Source organism: Lissotriton helveticus, chromosome 2_2 (assembly GCF_964261635.1).
Source record: "Lissotriton helveticus chromosome 2_2, aLisHel1.1, whole genome shotgun sequence".
Classification (NCBI taxonomy): Eukaryota; Metazoa; Chordata; class Amphibia; order Caudata; family Salamandridae; genus Lissotriton; species Lissotriton helveticus.
The window spans coordinates 342,447,831-342,474,229 of record NC_136060.1 but is presented as its reverse complement, the minus strand read 5'-3'; the positions used below and the strand labels follow the sequence as shown (position 1 = coordinate 342,474,229).

Here is a 26,399-nt window from a genome sequence, read left to right as displayed (position 1 = left end):
AAATTCTGAAAATGAAGAATGTGGCATAGATAGAACAATTTTGGTTGGAGTCAAGAGATTATTGATGTAGGACCACGGTATCTCGAAATATGCATAATTTAGATTGTGTGACGCTTGGGATGGACATTCAGAGGGTTACTAAGTGCAAGTTATTGTTTGAAAATATGCTGTTATTTTAGTGAATAAAAAGGAATCAAAAGATCTTATATTACAGCATTATTAACTGCACTTGAGGTAGGTTCTAATCCTTAAATGCCCTTTCCCCATGTTATAGGCTCAACTCATAAATGAGGGTTTATAGCAAGAGGGATGATACTTAATGGCCAGTATAATCAGAGGAAAAATGACTATAATATTATAAGAACATGTCTATTGAGGGAAGAATTTCCTAAATTAAACTGGACCAGAAAGACAGACATTGGACTGTTGATACAGAATGTCTATTCTAGCTACTATTCACCCTCTGCAACTCAATTGTCCTGGATGATGCTTACAACATTGTAATGTTTTAATGTGGCACTATGCTACTGATACCTACGCTGGATGATAAATGCCTTCTCCTTCAGTTATAGAACTGAGCTACAGGCAAGGGTCTTATTAGACATTGCCCCGTTTGCAGGTGTCCCCAAACAGTTTGCCTTTTGCCTCCAATTTTTCTAACCCTGCTTTTTTGGGCTATAGGATTTTGGGCACTTTACCACAGCTGATCAGTGCTAAAGTGCTCTCTGTATGAATTGTGAATGGATTGGTTATCCATAATTGGCATAATTGATTTACTGAAAGTCCCTAGTAAAGTACACGGTGTGTGCCAGGGCCTGTAAATCAAATGCTACTAGTGGGCTTGCAGCACTGGTTGTGGCACCCACACAAGTAGCCCTGTAAATGTGTCTGAGACCTACCACTATGGTGTCTGCTCATGCAGTTGTAAACTGCCATGTTGCCCTGGCAAGTGCACCCATTTGCTTGGCCCAAACCTTCCCTTTCCCTACATGTAAGGCACCCCTATGGTAATGCTGGACAGAGTGCTGTGTATGTGAAAGGTAGGACAAGTAATGGTGTGTGTAACATGTCCTGATAGTGAAATACTGTGTACCTGTTATTGAAAGGCTATGTGTCCCATAGGATTTCATTGGACTACACTGTAGCCCTTTTATATGTGTAATTTTCAATAGGGACAAGATACAAACATTGAGTTTAGACTCTCAGAATTTATTAACACACCTTTTGGTAAAGGTATTTTTAAATTCTGTGTTTGAAAATGCTACTTTTAGAAAGTGGCTATTTTCTTGCTTTACCATTCTGTGTGCCTCTGACTATTTGTGTATTCAGTGTCTGGTGTTGGAGTGACAGGAGCTGGGGCTTTGTATTTACTCTAGACAGTCACAAGGGGGTTTGAGGAGTGGCCTGCCTTTCCTGGGTGACTCATCACTGGGCAGAATAGACCTGGTCTGCATTTAGAGTTATGTGAGGAGTTTTGCTTGCCCCTGAATAGGCTGTGTCTCCTTTTCACAATGCTGTCGCTGCCCCCTGTGGTCATGCTGCACCAGGGAGGAGAGGACTTGTTTGGACTGGGTTCTGAGGCCCTTGCCACAAATTGAACAATGACAAAATGGGGTATAAGTATTGGACCGAAAACCCCAGGACTTTAGATGACTTCAAGAAACAAGAGGTCTCTGCCAAAAAGAACAGCCAAAGAGATTTTTGAGGAGCACTATTTTTTCTGCATGAGGGGTGGGTTGGTCTGCAGTTGCTGTTTCTGTCTGTGGTGGAGAAAAAGGACTGACTATTTTTGTCCTGCTGTAATATCCTGCTTATGATGAATCTAAAGGGATTGTGTGTGCTTGCCACCAGTTGCAAGTCTCAGGGAGATAAAAGACTTCAGGGAAGATCCTTGCTGGATCTAAAAGCAACCTGCCTAGGAGGAGAGCTGGAGAAGCTGTGGGAAGAGCGCTGCCCCTGATGTGGGGAGGGGGGGAGATGGCCTGCAATGCCTGCTTCTGCCTGAAGCAAGAGAAGGACTGGATTATTCTTTACCTTTTTCATCTGTTTTAGAACAAAAACCTGCAAGAGTGCTTTATTACCTGGAAGTCCCTTGTGGTTCACGTGGGGTCTTGGTGTTTAAAAAACTACAAGAGGCTCTACCAGACCGTATCGTGAGGACCTGGGGTAGGAAAGGGCCTTTAAATCCCCGGCCAGCACGTGGTGAGTGCTGACTTGTCTCTTGCAGCGCGCGTGTGCTAAATGTTGTCCTATGGTCCCAGTGCTTGTTTATTTCAGTGCTTGTGAGCGCTGCACTGGCACTTGTGTGTGAGAAGAGGGAAGAGAGAGCTTGTGGCTGAGGACGTGCTTTCCCCCTCCCTGGCATGCTGGTGGGTGTGTTCATACTCCGTGCGACGACCGGACAACAAAGGAAACCCCAGCCTGGAGTTCCATTTTGTCCAGCAGCACCAACGCAACCAAGGAGGCATGCCCCAGTCACCAAGTGAGGCCGGAGAGAAAGAAATGGCACCCGAAGGTGCCCCGCGGCTTCAACGCCGCCACTTCTCTGGGGCTCAGGCAAACTTTTTACCCACTACCCAGCGGTCAAAGAGGCCCCGAGGGCGCTGGACCCACTGCAACGTTGCCAGCATCAGTTCCGATTGACTGCTGGATTCTGCAGTTTCTGTTTGGGGATACGGGCAACTGCACAACGCTTACAGGCGAGAGACCGAGGTAGGTGGCTTGCGGTGTGGATGTGCCCACATTCTGTCCTGGGGTATGTCCCGTTCTAGGAGCATTTCTTTTTGGGCAATTGTGTTGGGCCACAGCTACACTGCATGGATGCAGGCAGCTGCCGGGGCTGACCCCGGCACTGGGAAACCCAACCGGACAGTGTTTGCCCCCACCCAAGTTGATACATACTACGGGGCACCGGGCGGCTGCGATTGTCTCTGCCTTTCCAGTCCTGATGGGCTATGCAGAGAACACACTTGTGAAGATGACTTTATTCCCTGTTTTAGAGGTGGACTATAATCCTACGTGTAGAAAACAAGCCCTGGATACCAGATAACAGGTATGCCGGTGCCACTCTTTGTGATGTTATGGCATGGCTTAGTAATGTTGACACAATAGGGGTGATCTGCTGCTAGTATATGTGTGGTATTCATCACATGCTGCATTTCATGTCCTGTTATGTACTAGACAAAATAAGAAATGTTATTTTCAGAACCTGTATGTAATGTACAGTGATGGTGGAAGGTGTGGTTTTCCTAATGTTTTTATTATGTGTGCCACCTATGAGTATTTTCTATACTGCACTAACTGTTATTCTTATGACAATTTCCAAGTGGCAAAGTCATTTATGTGATTATGGTCTATGTGTTTTATGTATAATGCAAAGGATATTTTTATATTACCTTGTGTGGAGTCACTTTCTGTGGTGTGCCTAGTGTGTCGCTGGTGTGTGTGTGTTGCGCAAAGGCTTTAGACATTGCCTCTGGGATGAGCCTGACTGCTCTACCAAGCTTTAAAGGGGGTGAGCAGGGGTTATCTTGGGTGTGTGACTCCCTTATCCTGACTAGAGTGATGGGCTCTGCCTTGCTTAGGTGCATACCCTAGACAACCAGAAACCCAATTTCTAGTAGGCCTCTAGTATGAAATATGGTTTTTAGCAACTGTCATAATCGGGAAACATTGTTTACAACGCATGTGTTACAACGCGTGTCATTACAACAAATGTTTTACAACGTGAAATCCATTACAACGCATGTCATTACATCGCATAATCCATTACTACGCATTCCCCAAAGTAACGCCCCCGAGGAGTTATAATAGTAATTGCGTTGTAATGGATTATGCGTTGTAATGACATGCGTTGTAATTGATTTTGCGATGTAAAAAATGTGTTGTAATGACACACATTGTAACGCGTGCGTTGTAAAGTGTCATATTCGTCATAATCTGAGGCATAAAGTCTTAATAAGCTAATGAAATGATGAAGAATAAATATGGACCATTATTTGTATTCTGTCATCCATTGATGTATATGGATTTTGGCGTTTTAATAGGAATTTAAACTTGCCTTGGTGGTTTGTAGTAGAAGCATCTTATTAGTATTAATTAATGGACAACATTTGAATTATATTTACTAAGTGCAACTTTCACTGCCAAGCATAGAGCAAAGTCTTTGTGGCCTAACTAACCAGCCAATATCATTTACAATTAATCACAGTAAATTGCTGTCTGAAAATGCATTCTTTTAGATATACATTTCTCTTTTCTTACAGTAGCAGCTGCTGCTAATTAAATATGATTCAGAAAAGGGAGTGGTGATGAACAGAGTGCCTGAATTAAGCAGACCACTCTTACCCAGTCCAAAGATCAGGGCTTGATCCATCACCGTTTTTTAGCTCACTGCACCATCCCAGCTCAGAACTTGGCTATATGCAAATTAGTCTGTTCCTGTCCCAGTGCATGATGGGAACAGGGCAAACCAAACTACCAAGCCAATTCTTGTACTGGGAAGGAAACAAGCTTCCAGGGACCGGTTTCTGCCATTTCAGGCGTCGTCGGCCCGGCTTGCTTGAATCCTGATGGTGCAATGAGCAAGGGACTCACATCTGAGTATACCCTTCCACGCTTATGGTGGACAAAATGATTCAGAAAAGGGGGTGGTGATGAACAGAGTGCCTGAATTAAGCAGACCACTCTTACCCAGTCCAAAGATCAGGGCTTGATCCATCACCGTTTTTTAGCTCACTGCACCATCCCAGCTCAGAACTTGGCTATATGCAAATTAGTCTGTTCCTGTCCCAGTGCATGATGGGAACAGGGCAAACCAAACTACCAAGGCAATTCTTGTACTGGGAAGGAAACAAGCTTCCAGTAGCTTGTCTCCTTTCTGGTGAAGAATTGGCTTGGTAGTTTGGTCTGCCCTGTTCCCATGATGCACTGGGACAGGGACAGACTAATTTGCATATAGCCAGGTTCTGAGCTGGGATGGTGCAGTGAGCTAAATAACGGTGATGGATCAAGCCCTGATCTTTGGACTGGGTAAGAGTGGTCTGCTTAATTCAGACACTCTGTTCATCACCACCCCCTTTTCTGAATCGTTTTTGGCCACTATAGGTGTGGCAGGGTATACTCAGACATGAGTCCCTTGCTCACTGCTCCATCAGGATTCAAGCAAGCCGGGCCGACGAGGCTGAAATGTCAGAAACCGGTCCCCGGTAGCTTGTCTCCTTTCTGGTGAAGAATTGGCTTGGTAGTTTGGTCTGCCCTGTTCCCATGATGCACTGGGCCAGGGACAGACTAATTTGCATATAGCCAGGTTCTGAGCTGGGATGGTGCAGTGAGCTAAATAACGGTGGTGGATCAAGCCCTGATCTTTGGACTGGGTAAGAGTGGTCTGCTTAATTCAGACACTCTGTTCATCACCACCCCCTTTTCTGAATCGTTTTTGGCCACTATAGGTGTGGCAGGGTATACTCAGACATGAGTCCCTTGCTCACTACTCCATCAGGATTCAAGCAAGCCGGGCCGATGAGGCTGAAATGCCAGAAACCGGTCCCCGGTAGCTTGTCTCCTTTCTAGTGAGGAATTGGCTTGGTAGTTTGGTCTGCCCTGTTCCCATGATGCACTGGGCCAGGGACAGACTAATTTGCATATAGCCAGGTTCTGAGCTGGGATGGTGCAGTGAGCTAAATAACGGTGATGGATCAAGCCCTGATCTTTGGACTGGGTAAGAGTGGTCTGCTTAATTCAGACACTCTGTTCATCACCACCCCCTTTTCTGAATCGTTTTTGGCCACCATAGGTGTGGCAGGGTATACTCAGACATGAGTCCCTTGCTCACTGCTCCATCAGGATTCAAGCAAGCCGGGCCGACGAGGCTGAAATGCCAGAAACCGGTCCCCGGTAGCTTGTCTCCTTTCTGGTGAAGAATTGGCTTGGTAGTTTGGTCTGCCCTGTTCCCATGATGCACTGGGCCAGGGACAGACTAATTTGCATATAGCCAGGTTCTGAGCTGGGATGGTGCAGTGAGTCAAATAACGGTGATGGATCAAGCCCTGATCTTTGGACTGGGTAAGAGTGGTCTGCTTAATTCAGACACTCTGTTCATCACCACCCCCTTTTCTGAATCGTTTTTGGCCACTATAGGTGTGGCAGGGTATACTCAGACATGAGTCCCTTGCTCACTGCTCCATCAGGATTCAAGCAAGCCGGGCCGACGAGGCTGAAATGCCAGAAACCGGTCCCCGGTAGCTTGTCTCCTTTCTGGTGAAGAATTGGCTTGGTAGTTTGGTCTGCCCTGTTCCCATTATGCACTGGGCCAGGGACAGACTAATTTGCATATAGCCAGGTTCTGAGCTGGGATGGTGCAGTGAGCTAAATAACGGTGATGGATCAAGCCCTGATCTTTGGACTGGGTAAGAGTGGTCTGCTTAATTCAGACACTCTGTTCATCACCACCCCCTTTTCTGAATCGTTTTTGGCCACTATAGGTGTGGCAGGGTATACTCAGACATGAGTCCCTTGCTCACTGCTCCATCAGGATTCAAGCAAGCCGGGCCGACGAGGCTGTAATGCCAGAAACGGGTCCCCGGTAGCTTGTGTCCTTTCTGGTGAAGAATTGGCTTGGTAGTTTGGTCTGCCCTGTTCCCATGATGCACTGGGCCAGGGACAGACTAATTTGCATATAGCCAGGTTCTGAGCTGGGATGGTGCAGTGAGCTAAATAACGGTGATGGATCAAGCCCTGATCTTTGGACTGGGTAAGAGTGGTCTGCTTAATTCAGACACTCTGTTCATCACCACCCCCTTTTCTGAATCGTTTTTGGCCACTATAGGTGTGGCAGGGTATACTCAGACATGAGTCCCTTGCTCACTGCTCCATCAGGATTCAAGCAAGCCGGGCCGACGAGGCTGAAATGCCAGAAACCGGTCCCCGGTAGCTTGTCTCCTTTCTGGTGAAGAATTGGCTTGGTAGTTTGGTCTGCCCTGTTCCCATGATGCACTGGGCCAGGGACAGACTAATTTGCATATAGCCAGGTTCTGAGCTGGGATGGTGCAGTGAGCTAAATAACGGTGATGGATCAAGCCCTGATCTTTGGACTGGGTAAGAGTGGTCTGCTTAATTCAGACACTCTGTTCATCACCACCCCCTTTTCTGAATCGTTTTTGGCCACTATAGGTGTGGCAGGGTATACTCAGACATGAGTCCCTTGCTCACTGCTCCATCAGGATTCAAGCAAGCCGGGCCGACGAGGCTGGAATGCCAGAAACCGGTCCCCGGTAGCTTGTCTCCTTTCTGGTGAAGAATTGGCTTGGTAGTTTGGTCTGCCCTGTTCCCATGATGCACTGGGCCAGGGACAGACTAATTTGCATATAGCCAGGTTCTGAGCTGGGATGGTGCAGTGAGCTAAATAACGGTGATGGATCAAGCCCTGATGTTTGGACTGGGTAAGAGTGGTCTGCTTAATTCAGACACTCTGTTCATCACCACCCCCTTTTCTGAATCGTTTTTGGCCACTATAGGTGTGGCAGGGTATACTCAGACATGAGTCCCTTGCTCACTGCTCCATCAGGATTCAAGCAAGCCGGGCCGACGAGGCTGAAATGCCAGAAACCGGTCCCCGGTAGCTTGTCTCCTTTCTGGTGAAGAATTGGCTTGGTAGTTTGGTCTGCCCTGTTCCCATGATGCACTGGGCCAGGGACAGACTAATTTGCATATAGCCAGGTTCTGAGCTGGGATGGTGCAGTGAGCTAAATAATGGTGATGGATCAAGCCCTGATCTTTGGACTGGGTAAGAGTGGTCTGCTTAATTCAGACACTCTGTTCATCACCATCCCCTTTTCTGAATCGTTTTTGGCCACTATAGGTGTGGCAGGGTATACTCAGACATGAGTCCCTTGCTCACTGCTCCATCAGGATTCAAGCAAGCCGGGCCGACGAGGCTGGAATGCCAGAAACCGGTCCCCGGTAGCTTGTCTCCTTTCTGGTGAAGAATTGGCTTGGTAGTTTGGTCTGCCCTGTTCCCATGATGCACTGGGCCAGGGACAGACTAATTTGCATATAGCCAGGTTCTGAGCTGCGATGGTGCAGTGAGCTAAATAACGGTGATGCATCAAGCCCTGATGTTTGGACTGGGTAAGAGTGGTCTGCTTAATTCAGACACTCTGTTCATCACCACCCCCTTTTCTGAATCGTTTTTGGCCACTATAGGTGTGGCAGGGTATACTCAGACATGAGTCCCTTGCTCACTGCTCCATCAGGATTCAAGCAAGCCGGGCCGACGAGGCTGAAATGCCAGAAACCGGTCCCCGGTAGCTTGTCTCCTTTCTGGTGAAGAATTGGCTTGGTAGTTTGGTCTGCCCTGTTCCCATGATGCACTGGGACAGGGACAGACTAATTTGCATATAGCCAGGTTCTGAGCTGGGATGGTGCAGTGAGCTAAATAATGGTGATGGATCAAGCCCTGATCTTTGGACTGGGTAAGAGTGGTCTGCTTAATTCAGACACTCTGTTCATCACCACCCCCTTTTCTGAATCGTTTTTGGCCACTATAGGTGTGGCAGGGTATACTCAGACATGAGTCCCTTGCTCACTGCTCCATCAGGATTCAAGCAAGCCGGGCCGACGAGGCTGAAATGTCAGAAACCGGTCCCCGGTAGCTTGTCTCCTTTCTGGTGAAGAATTGGCTTGGTAGTTTGGTCTGCCCTGTTCCCATGATGCACTGGGCCAGGGACAGACTAATTTGCATATAGCCAGGATCTGAGCTGGGATGGTGCAGTGAGCTAAATAACGGTGGTGGATCAAGCCCTGATCTTTGGACTGGGTAAGAGTGGTCTGCTTAATTCAGACACTCTGTTCATCACCACCCCCTTTTCTGAATCGTTTTTGGCCACTATAGGTGTGGCAGGGTATACTCAGACATGAGTCCCTTGCTCACTACTCCATCAGGATTCAAGCAAGCCGGGCCGATGAGGCTGAAATGCCAGAAACCGGTCCCCGGTAGCTTGTCTCCTTTCTAGTGAGGAATTGGCTTGGTAGTTTGGTCTGCCCTGTTCCCATGATGCACTGGGCCAGGGACAGACTAATTTGCATATAGCCAGGTTCTGAGCTGGGATGGTGCAGTGAGCTAAATAACGGTGATGGATCAAGCCCTGATCTTTGGACTGGGTAAGAGTGGTCTGCTTAATTCAGACACTCTGTTCATCACCACCCCCTTTTCTGAATCGTTTTTGGCCACTATAGGTGTGGCAGGGTATACTCAGACATGAGTCCCTTGCTCACTGCTCCATCAGGATTCAAGCAAGCCGGGCCGACGAGGCTGAAATGCCAGAAACCGGTCCCCGGTAGCTTGTCTCCTTTCTGGTGAAGAATTGGCTTGGTAGTTTGGTCTGCCCTGTTCCCATGATGCACTGGGCCAGGGACAGACTAATTTGCATATAGCCAGGTTCTGAGCTGGGATGGTGCAGTGAGTCAAATAACGGTGATGGATCAAGCCCTGATCTTTGGACTGGGTAAGAGTGGTCTGCTTAATTCAGACACTCTGTTCATCACCACCCCCTTTTCTGAATCGTTTTTGGCCACTATAGGTGTGGCAGGGTATACTCAGACATGAGTCCCTTGCTCACTGCTCCATCAGGATTCAAGCAAGCCGGGCCGACGAGGCTGAAATGCCAGAAACCGGTCCCCGGTAGCTTGTCTCCTTTCTGGTGAAGAATTGGCTTGGTAGTTTGGTCTGCCCTGTTCCCATTATGCACTGGGCCAGGGACAGACTAATTTGCATATAGCCAGGTTCTGAGCTGGGATGGTGCAGTGAGCTAAATAACGGTGATGGATCAAGCCCTGATCTTTGGACTGGGTAAGAGTGGTCTGCTTAATTCAGACACTCTGTTCATCACCACCCCCTTTTCTGAATCGTTTTTGGCCACTATAGGTGTGGCAGGGTATACTCAGACATGAGTCCCTTGCTCACTGCTCCATCAGGATTCAAGCAAGCCGGGCCGACGAGGCTGTAATGCCAGAAACGGGTCCCCGGTAGCTTGTGTCCTTTCTGGTGAAGAATTGGCTTGGTAGTTTGGTCTGCCCTGTTCCCATGATGCACTGGGCCAGGGACAGACTAATTTGCATATAGCCAGGTTCTGAGCTGGGATGGTGCAGTGAGCTAAATAACGGTGATGGATCAAGCCCTGATCTTTGGACTGGGTAAGAGTGGTCTGCTTAATTCAGACACTCTGTTCATCACCACCCCCTTTTCTGAATCGTTTTTGGCCACTATAGGTGTGGCAGGGTATACTCAGACATGAGTCCCTTGCTCACTGCTCCATCAGGATTCAAGCAAGCCGGGCCGACGAGGCTGCAATGCCAGAAACCGGTCCCCGGTAGCTTGTCTCCTTTCTGGTGAAGAATTGGCTTGGTAGTTTGGTCTGCCCTGTTCCCATGATGCACTGGGCCAGGGACAGACTAATTTGCATATAGCCAGGTTCTGAGCTGGGATGGTGCAGTGAGCTAAATAACGGTGATGGAACAAGCCCTGATCTTTGGACTGGGTAAGAGTGGTCTGCTTAATTCAGACACTCTGTTCATCACCACCCCCTTTTCTGAATCGTTTTTGGCCACTATAGGTGTGGCAGGGTATACTCAGACATGAGTCCCTTGCTCACTGCTCCATCAGGATTCAAGCAAGCCGGGCCGACGAGGCTGGAATGCCAGAAACCGGTCCCCGGTAGCTTGTCTCCTTTCTGGTGAAGAATTGGCTTGGTAGTTTGGTCTGCCCTGTTCCCATGATGCACTGGGCCAGGGACAGACTAATTTGCATATAGCCAGGTTCTGAGCTGGGATGGTGCAGTGAGCTAAATAACGGTGATGGATCAAGCCCTGATGTTTGGACTGGGTAAGAGTGGTCTGCTTAATTCAGACACTCTGTTCATCACCACCCCCTTTTCTGAATCGTTTTTGGCCACTATAGGTGTGGCAGGGTATACTCAGACATGAGTCCCTTGCTCACTGCTCCATCAGGATTCAAGCAAGCCGGGCCGACGAGGCTGAAATGCCAGAAACCGGTCCCCGGTAGCTTGTCTCCTTTCTGGTGAAGAATTGGCTTGGTAGTTTGGTCTGCCCTGTTCCCATGATGCACTGGGCCAGGGACAGACTAATTTGCATATAGCCAGGTTCTGAGCTGGGATGGTGCAGTGAGCTAAATAATGGTGATGGATCAAGCCCTGATCTTTGGACTGGGTAAGAGTGGTCTGCTTAATTCAGACACTCTGTTCATCACCACCCCCTTTTCTGAATCGTTTTTGGCCACTATAGGTGTGGCAGGGTATACTCAGACATGAGTCCCTTGCTCACTGCTCCATCAGGATTCAAGCAAGCCGGGCCGACGAGGCTGGAATGCCAGAAACCGGTCCCCGGTAGCTTGTCTCCTTTCTTGTGAAGAATTGGCTTGGTAGTTTGGTCTGCCCTGTTCCCATGATGCACTGGGCCAGGGACAGACTAATTTGCATATAGCCAGGTTCTGAGCTGCGATGGTGCAGTGAGCTAAATAACGGTGATGCATCAAGCCCTGATGTTTGGACTGGGTAAGAGTGGTCTGCTTAATTCAGACACTCTGTTCATCACCACCCCCTTTTCTGAATCGTTTTTGGCCACTATAGGTGTGGCAGGGTATACTCAGACATGAGTCCCTTGCTCACTGCTCCATCAGGATTCAAGCAAGCCGGGCCGACGAGGCTGAAATGCCAGAAACCGGTCCCCGGTAGCTTGTCTCCTTTCTGGTGAAGAATTGGCTTGGTAGTTTGGTCTGCCCTGTTCCCATGATGCACTGGGCCAGGGACAGACTAATTTGCATATAGCCAGGTTCTGAGCTGGGATGGTGCAGTGAGCTAAATAATGGTGATGGATCAAGCCCTGATCTTTGGACTGGGTAAGAGTGGTCTGCTTAATTCAGACACTCTGTTCATCACCATCCCCTTTTCTGAATCGTTTTTGGCCACTATAGGTGTGGCAGGGTATACTCAGACATGAGTCCCTTGCTCACTGCTCCATCAGGATTCAAGCAAGCCGGGCCGACGAGGCTGGAATGCCAGAAACCGGTCCCCGGTAGCTTGTCTCCTTTCTGGTGAAGAATTGGCTTGGTAGTTTGGTCTGCCCTGTTCCCATGATGCACTGGGCCAGGGACAGACTAATTTGCATATAGCCAGGTTCTGAGCTGCGATGGTGCAGTGAGCTAAATAACGGTGATGCATCAAGCCCTGATGTTTGGACTGGGTAAGAGTGGTCTGCTTAATTCAGACACTCTGTTCATCACCACCCCCTTTTCTGAATCGTTTTTGGCCACTATAGGTGTGGCAGGGTATACTCAGACATGAGTCCCTTGCTCACTGCTCCATCAGGATTCAAGCAAGCCGGGCCGACGAGGCTGAAATGCCAGAAACCGGTCCCCGGTAGCTTGTCTCCTTTCTGGTGAAGAATTGGCTTGGTAGTTTGGTCTGCCCTGTTCCCATGATGCACTGGGACAGGGACAGACTAATTTGCATATAGCCAGGTTCTGAGCTGGGATGGTGCAGTGAGCTAAATAATGGTGATGGATCAAGCCCTGATCTTTGGACTGGGTAAGAGTGGTCTGCTTAATTCAGACACTCTGTTCATCACCACCCCCTTTTCTGAATCGTTTTTGGCCACTATAGGTGTGGCAGGGTATACTCAGACATGAGTCCCTTGCTCACTGCTCCATCAGGATTCAAGCAAGCCGGGCCGACGAGGCTGAAATGTCAGAAACCGGTCCCCGGTAGCTTGTCTCCTTTCTGGTGAAGAATTGGCTTGGTAGTTTGGTCTGCCCTGTTCCCATGATGCACTGGGCCAGGGACAGACTAATTTGCATATAGCCAGGTTCTGAGCTGGGATGGTGCAGTGAGCTAAATAACGGTGGTGGATCAAGCCCTGATCTTTGGACTGGGTAAGAGTGGTCTGCTTAATTCAGACACTCTGTTCATCACCACCCCCTTTTCTGAATCGTTTTTGGCCACTATAGGTGTGGCAGGGTATACTCAGACATGAGTCCCTTGCTCACTACTCCATCAGGATTCAAGCAAGCCGGGCCGATGAGGCTGAAATGCCAGAAACCGGTCCCCGGTAGCTTGTCTCCTTTCTAGTGAGGAATTGGCTTGGTAGTTTGGTCTGCCCTGTTCCCATGATGCACTGGGCCAGGGACAGACTAATTTGCATATAGCCAGGTTCTGAGCTGGGATGGTGCAGTGAGCTAAATAACGGTGATGGATCAAGCCCTGATCTTTGGACTGGGTAAGAGTGGTCTGCTTAATTCAGACACTCTGTTCATCACCACCCCCTTTTCTGAATCGTTTTTGGCCACTATAGGTGTGGCAGGGTATACTCAGACATGAGTCCCTTGCTCACTGCTCCATCAGGATTCAAGCAAGCCGGGCCGACGAGGCTGAAATGCCAGAAACCGGTCCCCGGTAGCTTGTCTCCTTTCTGGTGAAGAATTGGCTTGGTAGTTTGGTCTGCCCTGTTCCCATGATGCACTGGGCCAGGGACAGACTAATTTGCATATAGCCAGGTTCTGAGCTGGGATGGTGCAGTGAGTCAAATAACGGTGATGGATCAAGCCCTGATCTTTGGACTGGGTAAGAGTGGTCTGCTTAATTCAGACACTCTGTTCATCACCACCCCCTTTTCTGAATCGTTTTTGGCCACTATAGGTGTGGCAGGGTATACTCAGACATGAGTCCCTTGCTCACTGCTCCATCAGGATTCAAGCAAGCCGGGCCGACGAGGCTGAAATGCCAGAAACCGGTCCCCGGTAGCTTGTCTCCTTTCTGGTGAAGAATTGGCTTGGTAGTTTGGTCTGCCCTGTTCCCATTATGCACTGGGCCAGGGACAGACTAATTTGCATATAGCCAGGTTCTGAGCTGGGATGGTGCAGTGAGCTAAATAACGGTGATGGATCAAGCCCTGATCTTTGGACTGGGTAAGAGTGGTCTGCTTAATTCAGACACTCTGTTCATCACCACCCCCTTTTCTGAATCGTTTTTGGCCACTATAGGTGTGGCAGGGTATACTCAGACATGAGTCCCTTGCTCACTGCTCCATCAGGATTCAAGCAAGCCGGGCCGACGAGGCTGTAATGCCAGAAACGGGTCCCCGGTAGCTTGTGTCCTTTCTGGTGAAGAATTGGCTTGGTAGTTTGGTCTGCCCTGTTCCCATGATGCACTGGGCCAGGGACAGACTAATTTGCATATAGCCAGGTTCTGAGCTGGGATGGTGCAGTGAGCTAAATAACGGTGATGGATCAAGCCCTGATCTTTGGACTGGGTAAGAGTGGTCTGCTTAATTCAGACACTCTGTTCATCACCACCCCCTTTTCTGAATCGTTTTTGGCCACTATAGGTGTGGCAGGGTATACTCAGACATGAGTCCCTTGCTCACTGCTCCATCAGGATTCAAGCAAGCCGGGCCGACGAGGCTGCAATGCCAGAAACCGGTCCCCGGTAGCTTGTCTCCTTTCTGGTGAAGAATTGGCTTGGTAGTTTGGTCTGCCCTGTTCCCATGATGCACTGGGCCAGGGACAGACTAATTTGCATATAGCCAGGTTCTGAGCTGGGATGGTGCAGTGAGCTAAATAACGGTGATGGAACAAGCCCTGATCTTTGGACTGGGTAAGAGTGGTCTGCTTAATTCAGACACTCTGTTCATCACCACCCCCTTTTCTGAATCGTTTTTGGCCACTATAGGTGTGGCAGGGTATACTCAGACATGAGTCCCTTGCTCACTGCTCCATCAGGATTCAAGCAAGCCGGGCCGACGAGGCTGGAATGCCAGAAACCGGTCCCCGGTAGCTTGTCTCCTTTCTGGTGAAGAATTGGCTTGGTAGTTTGGTCTGCCCTGTTCCCATGATGCACTGGGCCAGGGACAGACTAATTTGCATATAGCCAGGTTCTGAGCTGGGATGGTGCAGTGAGCTAAATAACGGTGATGGATCAAGCCCTGATGTTTGGACTGGGTAAGAGTGGTCTGCTTAATTCAGACACTCTGTTCATCACCACCCCCTTTTCTGAATCGTTTTTGGCCACTATAGGTGTGGCAGGGTATACTCAGACATGAGTCCCTTGCTCACTGCTCCATCAGGATTCAAGCAAGCCGGGCCGACGAGGCTGAAATGCCAGAAACCGGTCCCCGGTAGCTTGTCTCCTTTCTGGTGAAGAATTGGCTTGGTAGTTTGGTCTGCCCTGTTCCCATGATGCACTGGGCCAGGGACAGACTAATTTGCATATAGCCAGGTTCTGAGCTGGGATGGTGCAGTGAGCTAAATAATGGTGATGGATCAAGCCCTGATCTTTGGACTGGGTAAGAGTGGTCTGCTTAATTCAGACACTCTGTTCATCACCACCCCCTTTTCTGAATCGTTTTTGGCCACTATAGGTGTGGCAGGGTATACTCAGACATGAGTCCCTTGCTCACTGCTCCATCAGGATTCAAGCAAGCCGGGCCGACGAGGCTGGAATGCCAGAAACCGGTCCCCGGTAGCTTGTCTCCTTTCTTGTGAAGAATTGGCTTGGTAGTTTGGTCTGCCCTGTTCCCATGATGCACTGGGCCAGGGACAGACTAATTTGCATATAGCCAGGTTCTGAGCTGCGATGGTGCAGTGAGCTAAATAACGGTGATGCATCAAGCCCTGATGTTTGGACTGGGTAAGAGTGGTCTGCTTAATTCAGACACTCTGTTCATCACCACCCCCTTTTCTGAATCGTTTTTGGCCACTATAGGTGTGGCAGGGTATACTCAGACATGAGTCCCTTGCTCACTGCTCCATCAGGATTCAAGCAAGCCGGGCCGACGAGGCTGAAATGCCAGAAACCGGTCCCCGGTAGCTTGTCTCCTTTCTGGTGAAGAATTGGCTTGGTAGTTTGGTCTGCCCTGTTCCCATGATGCACTGGGCCAGGGACAGACTAATTTGCATATAGCCAGGTTCTGAGCTGGGATGGTGCAGTGAGCTAAATAATGGTGATGGATCAAGCCCTGATCTTTGGACTGGGTAAGAGTGGTCTGCTTAATTCAGACACTCTGTTCATCACCATCCCCTTTTCTGAATCGTTTTTGGCCACTATAGGTGTGGCAGGGTATACTCAGACATGAGTCCCTTGCTCACTGCTCCATCAGGATTCAAGCAAGCCGGGCCGACGAGGCTGGAATGCCAGAAACCGGTCCCCGGTAGCTTGTCTCCTTTCTGGTGAAGAATTGGCTTGGTAGTTTGGTCTGCCCTGTTCCCATGATGCACTGGGCCAGGGACAGACTAATTTGCATATAGCCAGGTTCTGAGCTGCGATGGTGCAGTGAGCTAAATAACGGTGATGCATCAAGCCCTGATGTTTGGACTGGGTAAGAGTGGTCTGCTTAATTCAGACACTCTGTTCATCACCACCCCCTTTTCTGAATCGTTTTTGGCCACTATAGGTGTGGCAGGGTATACTCAGACATGAGTCCCTTGCTCACTGCTCCATCAGGATTCAAGCAAGCCGGGCCGACGAGGCTGAAATGCCAGAAACCGGTCCCCGGTAGCTTGTCTCCTTTCTGGTGAAGAATTGGCTTGGTAGTTTGGTCTGCCCTGTTCCCATGATGCACTGGGACAGGGACAGACTAATTTGCATATAGCCAGGTTCTGAGCTGGGATGGTGCAGTGAGCTAAATAATGGTGATGGATCAAGCCCTGATCTTTGGACTGGGTAAGAGTGGTCTGCTTAATTCAGACACTCTGTTCATCACCACCCCCTTTTCTGAATCGTTTTTGGCCACTATAGGTGTGGCAGGGTATACTCAGACATGAGTCCCTTGCTCACTGCTCCATCAGGATTCAAGCAAGCCGGGCCGACGAGGCTGAAATGTCAGAAACCGGTCCCCGGTAGCTTGTCTCCTTTCTGGTGAAGAATTGGCTTGGTAGTTTGGTCTGCCCTGTTCCCATGATGCACTGGGCCAGGGACAGACTAATTTGCATATAGCCAGGTTCTGAGCTGGGATGGTGCAGTGAGCTAAATAACGGTGGTGGATCAAGCCCTGATCTTTGGACTGGGTAAGAGTGGTCTGCTTAATTCAGACACTCTGTTCATCACCACCCCCTTTTCTGAATCGTTTTTGGCCACTATAGGTGTGGCAGGGTATACTCAGACATGAGTCCCTTGCTCACTACTCCATCAGGATTCAAGCAAGCCGGGCCGATGAGGCTGAAATGCCAGAAACCGGTCCCCGGTAGCTTGTCTCCTTTCTAGTGAGGAATTGGCTTGGTAGTTTGGTCTGCCCTGTTCCCATGATGCACTGGGCCAGGGACAGACTAATTTGCATATAGCCAGGTTCTGAGCTGGGATGGTGCAGTGAGCTAAATAACGGTGATGGATCAAGCCCTGATCTTTGGACTGGGTAAGAGTGGTCTGCTTAATTCAGACACTCTGTTCATCACCACCCCCTTTTCTGAATCGTTTTTGGCCACTATAGGTGTGGCAGGGTATACTCAGACATGAGTCCCTTGCTCACTGCTCCATCAGGATTCAAGCAAGCCGGGCCGACGAGGCTGAAATGCCAGAAACCGGTCCCCGGTAGCTTGTCTCCTTTCTGGTGAAGAATTGGCTTGGTAGTTTGGTCTGCCCTGTTCCCATGATGCACTGGGCCAGGGACAGACTAATTTGCATATAGCCAGGTTCTGAGCTGGGATGGTGCAGTGAGTCAAATAACGGTGATGGATCAAGCCCTGATCTTTGGACTGGGTAAGAGTGGTCTGCTTAATTCAGACACTCTGTTCATCACCACCCCCTTTTCTGAATCGTTTTTGGCCACTATAGGTGTGGCAGGGTATACTCAGACATGAGTCCCTTGCTCACTGCTCCATCAGGATTCAAGCAAGCCGGGCCGACGAGGCTGAAATGCCAGAAACCGGTCCCCGGTAGCTTGTCTCCTTTCTGGTGAAGAATTGGCTTGGTAGTTTGGTCTGCCCTGTTCCCATTATGCACTGGGCCAGGGACAGACTAATTTGCATATAGCCAGGTTCTGAGCTGGGATGGTGCAGTGAGCTAAATAACGGTGATGGATCAAGCCCTGATCTTTGGACTGGGTAAGAGTGGTCTGCTTAATTCAGACACTCTGTTCATCACCACCCCCTTTTCTGAATCGTTTTTGGCCACTATAGGTGTGGCAGGGTATACTCAGACATGAGTCCCTTGCTCACTGCTCCATCAGGATTCAAGCAAGCCGGGCCGACGAGGCTGTAATGCCAGAAACGGGTCCCCGGTAGCTTGTGTCCTTTCTGGTGAAGAATTGGCTTGGTAGTTTGGTCTGCCCTGTTCCCATGATGCACTGGGCCAGGGACAGACTAATTTGCATATAGCCAGGTTCTGAGCTGGGATGGTGCAGTGAGCTAAATAACGGTGATGGATCAAGCCCTGATCTTTGGACTGGGTAAGAGTGGTCTGCTTAATTCAGACACTCTGTTCATCACCACCCCCTTTTCTGAATCGTTTTTGGCCACTATAGGTGTGGCAGGGTATACTCAGACATGAGTCCCTTGCTCACTGCTCCATCAGGATTCAAGCAAGCCGGGCCGACGAGGCTGCAATGCCAGAAACCGGTCCCCGGTAGCTTGTCTCCTTTCTGGTGAAGAATTGGCTTGGTAGTTTGGTCTGCCCTGTTCCCATGATGCACTGGGCCAGGGACAGACTAATTTGCATATAGCCAGGTTCTGAGCTGGGATGGTGCAGTGAGCTAAATAACGGTGATGGAACAAGCCCTGATCTTTGGACTGGGTAAGAGTGGTCTGCTTAATTCAGACACTCTGTTCATCACCACCCCCTTTTCTGAATCGTTTTTGGCCACTATAGGTGTGGCAGGGTATACTCAGACATGAGTCCCTTGCTCACTGCTCCATCAGGATTCAAGCAAGCCGGGCCGACGAGGCTGGAATGCCAGAAACCGGTCCCCGGTAGCTTGTCTCCTTTCTGGTGAAGAATTGGCTTGGTAGTTTGGTCTGCCCTGTTCCCATGATGCACTGGGCCAGGGACAGACTAATTTGCATATAGCCAGGTTCTGAGCTGGGATGGTGCAGTGAGCTAAATAACGGTGATGGATGAAGCCCTGATGTTTGGACTGGGTAAGAGTGGTCTGCTTAATTCAGACACTCTGTTCATCACCACCCCCTTTTCTGAATCGTTTTTGGCCACTATAGGTGTGGCAGGGTATACTCAGACATGAGTCCCTTGCTCACTGCTCCATCAGGATTCAAGCAAGCCGGGCCGACGAGGCTGAAATGCCAGAAACCGGTCCCCGGTAGCTTGTCTCCTTTCTGGTGAAGAATTGGCTTGGTAGTTTGGTCTGCCCTGTTCCCATGATGCACTGGGCCAGGGACAGACTAATTTGCATATAGCCAGGTTCTGAGCTGGGATGGTGCAGTGAGCTAAATAATGGTGATGGATCAAGCCCTGATCTTTGGACTGGGTAAGAGTGGTCTGCTTAATTCAGACACTCTGTTCATCACCACCCCCTTTTCTGAATCGTTTTTGGCCACTATAGGTGTGGCAGGGTATACTCAGACATGAGTCCCTTGCTCACTGCTCCATCAGGATTCAAGCAAGCCGGGCCAACGAGGCTGAAATGCCAGAAACCGGTCCCCGGTAGCTTGTCTCCTTTCTGGTGAAGAATTAGCTTGGTAGTTTGGTCTGCCCTGTTCCCATGATGCACTGGGCCAGGGACAGACTAATTTGCATATAGCCAGGTTCTGAGCTGGGATGGTGCAGTGAGCTAAATAACGGTGATGGATCAAGCCCTGATCTTTGGACTGGGTAAGAGTGGTCTGCTTAATTCTGACACTCTGTTCATCACCACCCCCTTTTCTGAATCGTTTTTGGCCACTATAGGTGTGGCAGGGTATACTCAGACATGAGTCCCTTGCTCACTGCTCCATCAGGATTCAAGCAAGCCGGGCCGACGAGGCTGAAATGCCAGAAACCGGTCCCCGGTAGCTTGTCTCCTTTCTGGTGAAGAATTGGCTTGGTAGTTTGGTCTGCCCTGTTCCCATGATGCACTGGGCCAGGGACAGACTAATTTGCATATAGCCAGGTTCTGAGCTGGGATGGTGCAGTGAGTCAAATAACGGTGATGGATCAAGCCCTGATCTTTGGACTGGGTAATAGTGGTCTGCTTAATTCTGACACTCTGTTCATCACCACCCCCTTTTCTGAATCGTTTTTGGCCACTATAGGTGTGGCAGGGTATACTCAGACATGAGTCCCTTGCTCACTGCTCCATCAGGATTCAAGCAAGCCGGGTCGACGAGGCTGAAATGCCAGAAACCGGTCCCCGGTAGCTTGTCTCCTTTCTGGTGAAGAATTGGCTTGGTAGTTTGTTCTGCCCTGTTCCCATTATGCACTGGGCCAGGGACAGACTAATTTGCATATAGCCAGGTTCTGAGCTGGGATGGTGCAGTGAGCTAAATAACGGTGATGGATCAAGCCCTGATCTTTGGACTGGGTAAGAGTGGTCTGCTTAATTCAGACACTCTGTTCATCACCACCCCCTTTTCTGAATCGTTTTTGGCCACTATAGGTGTGGCAGGGTATACTCAGACATGAGTCCCTTGCTCACTGCCCATCAGGATTCAAGCAAGCCGGGCCGACGAGGCTGAAATGCCAGAAACCGGTCCCCGGTAGCTTGTCTCCTTTCTGGTGAAGAATTGGCTTGGTAGTTTGGTCTGCCCTGTTCCCATGATGCACTGGGCCAGGGACAGACTAATTTGCATATAGCCTCGTTCTGAGCTGGGATGGTGCAGTGAGCTAAATAACAGTGATGGATCAAGCCCTGATCTTTGGACTGGGTAAGAGTGGTCTGCTTAATTCAGACACTCTGTTCATCACCACCCCCTTTTCTGAATCGTTCTTGGCCACTATAGGTGTGGCAGGGTATACTCAGACATGAGTCCCTTGCTCACTGCTCCATCAGGATTCAAGCAAGCCGGGCCGACGAGGCTGAAATGCCAGAAACCGGTCCCCGGTAGCTTGTCTCCTTTCTGGTGAAGAATTGGCTTGGTAGTTTGGTCTGCCCTGTTCCCATGATGCACTGGGCCAGGGACAGACTAATTTGCATATAGCCAGATTCTGAGCTGGGATGGTGCAGTGAGCTAAATAACGGTGATGGATCAAGCCCTGATCTTTGGACTGGGTAAGAGTGGTCTGCTTAATTCAGACACTCTGTTCATCACCACCCCCTTTTCTGAATCGTTTTTGGCCACTATAGGTGTGGCAGGGTATACTCAGACATGAGTCCCTTGCTCACTGCTCCATCAGGATTCAAGCAAGCCGGGCCGACGAGGCTGGAATGCCAGAAACCGGTCCCCGGTAGCTTGTCTCCTTTCTGGTGAAGAATTGGCTTGGTAGTTTGGTCTGCCCTGTTCCCATGATGCACTGGGCCAGGGACAGACTAATTTGCATATAGCCAGGTTCTGAGCTGGGATGGTGCAGTGAGCTAAGTAACGGTGATGGATCAAGCCCTGATGTTTGGACTGGGTAAGAGTGGTCTGCTTAATTCAGACACTCTGTTCATCACCACCCCCTTTTCTGAATCGTTTTTGGCCACTATAGGTGTGGCAGGGTATACTCAGACATGAGTCCCATGCTCACTGCTCCATCAGGATTCAAGCAAGCCAGGCCGACGAGGCTGAAATGCCAGAAACCGGTCCCCGGTAGCTTGTCTCCTTTCTGGTGAAGAATTGGCTTGCTAGTTTGGTCTGCCCTGTTCCCATTATGCACTGGGCCAGGGACAGACTAATTTGCATATAGCCAGGTTCTGAGCTGGGATGGTGCAGTGAGCTAAATAACGGTGATGGATCAAGCCCTGATCTTTGGACTGGGTAAGAGTGGTCTGCTTAATTCAGACACTCTGTTCATCACCACCCCCTTTTCTGAATCGTTTTTGGCCACTATAGGTGTGGCAGGGTATACTCAGACATGAGTCCCTTGCTCACTGCCCATCAGGATTCAAGCAAGCCGGGCCGACGAGGCTGAAATGCCAGAAACCGGTCCCCGGTAGCTTGTCTCCTTTCTGGTGAAGAATTGGCTTCGTAGTTTGGTCTGCCCTGTTCCCATGATGCACTGGGCCAGGGACAGACTAATTTGCATATAGCCTCGTTCTGAGCTGGGATGGTGCAGTGAGCTAAATAACAGTGATGGATCAAGCCCTGATCTTTGGACTGGGTAAGAGTGGTCTGCTTAATTCAGACACTCTGTTCATCACCACCCCCTTTTCTGAATCGTTCTTGGCCACTATAGGTGTGGCAGGGTATACTCAGACATGAGTCCCTTGCTCACTGCTCCATCAGGATTCAAGCAAGCCGGGCCGACGAGGCTGAAATGCCAGAAACCGGTCCCCGGTAGCTTGTCTCCTTTCTGGTGAAGAATTGGCTTGGTAGTTTGGTCTGCCCTGTTCCCATGATGCACTGGGCCAGGGACAGACTAATTTGCATATAGCCAGATTCTGAGCTGGGATGGTGCAGTGAGCTAAATAACGGTGATGGATCAAGCCCTGATCTTTGGACTGGGTAAGAGTGGTCTGCTTAATTCAGACACTCTGTTCATCACCACCCCCTTTTCTGAATCGTTTTTGGCCACTATAGGTGTGGCAGGGTATACTCAGACATGAGTCCCTTGCTCACTGCTCCATCAGGATTCAAGCAAGCCGGGCCGACGAGGCTGGAATGCCAGAAACCGGTCCCCGGTAGCTTGTCTCCTTTCTGGTGAAGAATTGGCTTGGTAGTTTGGTCTGCCCTGTTCCCATGATGCACTGGGCCAGGGACAGACTAATTTGCATATAGCCAGGTTCTGAGCTGGGATGGTGCAGTGAGCTAAGTAACGGTGATGGATCAAGCCCTGATGTTTGGACTGGGTAAGAGTGGTCTGCTTAATTCAGACACTCTGTTCATCACCACCCCCTTTTCTGAATCGTTTTTGGCCACTATAGGTGTGGCAGGGTATACTCAGACATGAGTCCCTTGCTCACTGCTCCATCAGGATTCAAGCAAGCCGGGCCGACGAGGCTGAAATGCCAGAAACCGGTCCCCGGTAGCTTGTCTCCTTTCTGGTGAAGAATTGGCTTGTTAGTTTGGTCTGCCCTGTTCCCATGATGCACTGGGCCAGGGACAGACTAATTTGCATATAGCCAGGTTCTGAGCTGGGATGGTGCAGTGAGCTAAATAACGGTGATGGATCAAGCCCTGATCTTTGGACTGGGTAAGAGTGGTCTGCTTAATTCAGACACTCTGTTCATCACCACCCCCTTTTCTGAATCGTTTTTGGCCACTATAGGTGTGGCAGGGTATACTCAGACATGAGTCCCTTGCTCACTGCTCCATCAGGATTCAAGCAAGCCGGGCCGACGAGGCTGAAATGCCAGAAACCGGTCCCCGGTAGCTTGTCTCCGTTCTGGTGAAGAATTGGCTTGGTAGTTTGGTCTGCCCTGTTCCCATGATGCACTGGGCCAGGGACAGACTAATTTGCATATAGCCAGGTTCTGAGCTGGGATGGTGCAGTGAGCTAAATAACGGTGATGGATCAAGCCCTGATCTTTGGACTGGGTAAGAGTGGTCTGCTTAATTCAGACACTCTGTTCATCACCACCCCCTTTTCTGAATCGTTTTTGGCCACTATAGGTGTGGCAGGGTATACTCAGACATGAGTCCCATGCTCACTGCTCCATCAGGATTCAAGCAAGCCAGGCCGACGAGGCTGAAATGCCAGAAACCGGTCCCCGGTAGCTTGTCTCCTTTCTGGTGAAGAATTGGCTTGGTAGTTTGGTCTGCCCTGTTCCCATTATGCACTGGGCCAGGGACAGACTAATTTGCATATAGCCAGGTTCTGAGCTGGGATGGTGCAGTGAGCTAAATAACGGTGATGGATCAAGCCCTGATCTTTGGACTGGGTAAGAGTGGTCTGCTTAATTCAGACACTCTGTTCATCACCACCCCCTTTTCTGAATCGTTTTTGGCCACTATAGGTGTGGCAGGGTATACTCAGACATGAGTCCCTTGCTCACTGCTCCATCAGGATTCAAGCAAGCCGGGCCGACGAGGCTGAAATGCCAGAAACCGGTCCCCGGTAGCTTGTCTCCTTTCTGGTGAAGAATTGGCTTGGTAGTTTGGTCTGCCCTGTTCCCATGATGCACTGGGCCAGGGACAGACTAATTTGCATATAGCCAGGTTCTGAGCTGGGATGGTGCAGTGAGCTAAATAACGGTGATGGATCAAGCCCTGATCTTTGGACTGGGTAAGAGTGGTCTGCTTAATTCAGACACTCTGTTCATCACCACCCCCTTTTCTGAATCGTTTTTGGCCACTATAGGTGTGGCAGGGTATACTCAGACATGAGTCCCTTGCTCACTGCTCCATCAGGATTCAAGCAAGCCGGGCCGACGAGGCTGAAATGCCAGAAACCGGTCCCCGGTAGCTTGTCTCCTTTCTGGTGAAGAATTGGCTTGGTAGTTTGGTCTGCCCTGTTCCCATGATGCACTGGGCCAGGGACAGACTAATTTGCATATAGCCAGGTTCTGAGCTGGGATGGTGCAGTGAGTCAAATAACGGTGATGTACAAGCCCTGATCTTTGGACTGGGTAAGAGTGGTCTGCTTAATTCAGACACTCTGTTCATCACCACCCCCTTTTCTGAATCGTTTTTGGCCACTATAGGTGTGGCAGGGTATACTCAGACATGAGTCCCTTGCTCACTGCTCCATCAGGATTCAAGCAAGCCGGGCCGACGAGGCTGAAATGCCAGAAACCGGTCCCCGGTAGCTTGTCTCCTTTCTGGTGAAGAATTGGCTTGGTAGTTTGGTCTGCCCTGTTCCCATTATGCACTGGGCCAGGGACAGACTAATTTGCATATAGCCAGGGTGTGAGCTGGGATGGTGCAGTGAGCTAAATAACGGTGATGGATCAAGCCCTGATCTTTGGACTGGGTAAGAGTGGTCTGCTTAATTCAGACACTCTGTTCATCACCACCCCACTTTTCTGAATCGTTTTTGGCCACTATAGGTGAGGCAGGGTATACTCAGACATGAGTCCCCTGCTCCATCAGGATTCAAGCAAGCCGGGCCGATGAGGCTGAATAGCCAGAAACCGGTCCCCGGTAGCTTGTCTCCTTTCTGGTGAAGAATTGGCTTGGTAGTTTGGTCTGCCCTGTTCCCATGATGCACTGGGCCAGGGACAGACTAATTTGCATATAGCCAGGTTCTGAGCTGGGATGGTGCAGTGAGCTAAATAACGGTGATGGATCAAGCCCTGATCTTTGGACTGGGTAAGAGTGGTCTGCTTAATTCAGACACTCTGTTCATCACCACCCCCTTTTCTGAATCGTTTTTGGCCACTATAGGTGTGGCAGGGTATACTCAGACATGAGTCCCTTGCTCACTGCTCCATCAGGATTCAAGCAAGCGGGGCCGACGAGGCTGGAATGCCAGAAACCGGTCCCCGGTAGCTTGTCTCCTTTCTGGTGAAGAATTGGCTTGGTAGTTTGGTCTGCCCTGTTCCCATGATGCACTGGGCCAGGGACAGACTAATTTGCATATAGCCAGGTTCTGAGCTGGGATGGTGCAGTGAGCTAAATAACGGTGATGGATCAAGCCCTGATCTTTGGACTGGGTAAGAGTGGTCTGCTTAATTCAGACACTCTGTTCATCACCACCCCCTTTTCTGAATAGTTTTTAGCCACTATAGGTGTGGCAGGGTATACTCAGACATGAGTCCCTTGCTCACTGCTCCATCAGGATTCAAGCAAGCCGGGCAGACGAGGCTGAAATGCCAGAAACCGGTCCCCGGTAGCTTGTCTCCTTTCTGGTGAAGAATTGGCTTGGTAGTTTGGTCTGCCCTGTTCCCATGATGCACTGGGCCAGGGACAGACTAATTTGCATATAGCCAGGTTCTGAGCTGGGATGGTGCAGTGAGCTAAATAACGGTGATGGATCAAGCCCTGATCTTTGGACTGGGTAAGAGTGGTCTGCTTAATTCAGACACTCTGTTCATCACCACCCCCTTTTCTGAATCGTTTTTGGCCACTATAGGTGTGGCAGGGTATACTCAGACATTAGTCCCTTGCTCACTGCTCCATCAGGATTCAAGCAAGCTGGGCCGACGAGGCTGAAATGCCAGAAACCGGTCCCCGGTAGCTTGTCTCCTTTCTGGTGAAGAATTGGCTTGGTAGTTTGGTCTGCCCTGTTCCCATGATGCACTGGGCCAGGGACAGACTAATTTGCATATAGCCAGGTTCTGAGCTGGGATGGTGCAGTGAGCTAAATAATGGTGATGGATCAAGCCCTGATCTTTGGACTGGGTAATAGTGGTCTGCTTAATTCAGACACTCTGTTCATCACCACCCCCTT

At 49.8% G+C, this 26,399-nt stretch overlaps 1 protein-coding gene across 2 annotated transcripts in view; it reads left to right on the top strand.

The window, feature by feature from the left end:
* The window catches only part of PPP2R2C (protein phosphatase 2 regulatory subunit Bgamma), a 597,242-nt gene that overhangs the window by 256,563 nt on the left and 314,280 nt on the right, over positions 1-26,399 (top strand). The gene's annotated exons all lie outside the window — the stretch shown is intronic.